The sequence below is a fragment of the Pteropus alecto genome, unplaced genomic scaffold (assembly GCF_000325575.1).
Source record: "Pteropus alecto unplaced genomic scaffold, ASM32557v1 scaffold92, whole genome shotgun sequence".
Lineage (NCBI taxonomy): Eukaryota > Metazoa > Chordata > Mammalia > Chiroptera > Pteropodidae > Pteropus > Pteropus alecto.
The window spans coordinates 10,339,002-10,341,323 of record NW_006432447.1 but is presented as its reverse complement, the minus strand read 5'-3'; the positions used below and the strand labels follow the sequence as shown (position 1 = coordinate 10,341,323).

At 30.9% G+C, this 2,322-nt stretch overlaps 1 pseudogene; it reads right to left on the bottom strand.

Moving 5' to 3' along the window:
• Positions 1-1,819: 1,819 nt before the first annotated feature.
• On the bottom strand, positions 1,820-1,928 carry LOC112475997 (annotated as a pseudogene).
• Between the last annotated feature and the right edge of the window lie 394 nt (positions 1,929-2,322).

Here is a 2,322-nt window from a genome sequence, read left to right as displayed (position 1 = left end):
TTTACTTCTTTTTTTCTAACTTTGATTTATTTATTTTTATTTTTCAATTAGAGTTGAAATTCACTATTATCTTATATTAGTTTCAGGTGTATGGCATAATGATTAGACATTTATAAAACTTACAAAGTGATCCCCCCGATTAGTCTAGTACCCACCTGGCAATAATTGCCTATGTTTTCTTCTAGAAGTTCTATGGTTTCGGGTCTTACATTTAAGTCCTTAATCCATTTTGAGTCTATTCTTGTATATAGCAAATAGTACTTACTTCTGAAAGAAATATTTTATATGACATACTCCTGACTTTTTTAATATAATGAGGTTTTGAAATTAAATATTTTTCTTAAAAAAATAACGGTCACATTCTGACAAAAATATTAATAATCTGTTTGGAATTTATATTATACACATTTATAGATTGGTTTGGAAATGATCAGATCTATAAATACACATTTATAGATTGGTTTGGAAATGATCAGCATCTTTTCAATATCAATTTCTAAGCTATAAAGGAGCTTGTCTCTCCCTTTATTCAAGTCTTCTCTTTCTCTCTTAATAAAATTTTGAAGTTTTCCTCCTGCTGGCCCTTTTTAAATGTGCTGTTTAGTAATCCATAATTCTGGTTGCCATGGTTAATAGAATGCTTTTTTCCCTGATATTTCCAAGTTGGTTATTGATATTATATATAAAAACCACTGATATTGTATATAAAAGCTATTGCTTTTTGTATATTTATAAAAACAGAGTTCTTACTGAAAAATATCTTTGGCTTTTAAACAGTGTGTAGCAGGGCTCCAGAATCAATGAGCAGATTCTCAAGCAGGATCCAGAATCAGATGGTTCAGGGTGGAATCCTGGCTCCACCAATCACCACTTACCACCTATTTCACCTTTCTAGAATTTCATTTCCTCATCGGTAAAATAGAAACAATAATAACTGTGCTTCATAGGGTTCTTATGAAAATTAAATGAGATAATGTATATAAAGCATTTAGCAGAGGGCTTTGTGGGCAGGAAGCTCTTAGCATATGCAAATCAATTTCATTCTCAAGCCTCTTGGATTTGCCATGTAGTTTATCACACCTATATAAATAGAAATACGTTCATATTCCTTCTTAACAATATTGATATTCTCTTTTCTCTCTCTTTTTCAAAACTAAAATTACTAGGTTTTTAGAATTTTTCTATTGAATTGGTCAAAATTTTGAAAATGTTAAATAATAATTGTGTTATTGGCCTCCCTAGTCTTATTTTTGACTTTTCTAAGTAATGCTTTGGCCTTTCACTGTTAAGTCTGATGACCATCAGTTTAAGAAAGATATTCTTGATCCTATTTAAAATCATTCTTCTCTTCCTTGCTTACTAAGTCTTTTTTAAAAGAAATAAGTAGAATGCAGTTTTTCTGTTTTGACTATTAATGAGATGAATTATGAAAAAATATTTTATGTGATTCTTTTACTGGTTTAGTTACTCAAGTAATATTTGATCATATCCTCATTATAAAAATGTTAACTATATAAAACTATGCAGAAAAGATACAAGTTCCATTACTTTGGCCCCTACTGCTATTTCCATTGACCCCATTCTCATCTCTTGAGTTATCTTCTATAGAAAGATCTTCCGTCTATTAAGTTACATATACATGTGTAGATATTGAAATATATAGTTGTATTTTTAATATTAATAGGCTCATTCTATGATTTAGCTTAAGTGGTTTTTTGTTCATTTGTTTTATTTACTTAATGTGTACAAGAGTTTTCTGTTTCTGAACATATAGAGAAAGACTTTTTTTTAACAGCTGCCTCGTATTTTTTTTTTTTAAAGCCTACAGCAGCCTGTATTCCTAGGCGGTCTCCTATTGAAGTACTAACCAGGCCCAACCCTGCTTAGCTTCTGAGATCAGGCACGTTCAGGGTGGTATGGCCATAGACTGGCATGTATTCTTTAGCACCGAAGTAACACTGTGATTTAGTCATTCCTTTCCTCAAGAATATTTAAATTTTTCTCTTTTTTTATGTTGACAACAAAACCTCACTATAACAAACATTCTTGTATTTATCCTATGCCTATGTGAGAGTATCTCTTTAGGACACAGGTAACTATAAGTAAGGAGTATTGCTAAGTAACAGATTACAAGCCTTTGTAGATTCTACCAAGTTGCCCTTTCAAAAAACTGTATCAGTTTATTCCCCCCACCAACAATGTCTGAGATTTTTGAACTCTGCCTGCATTCTTAGAAAAAAACTTTACTTGTATTACATTGTCCTTTCGATGTACCACTGAATTTGGTTTGTTAGAATTTTATTTAGGATTCTTGGAACTATA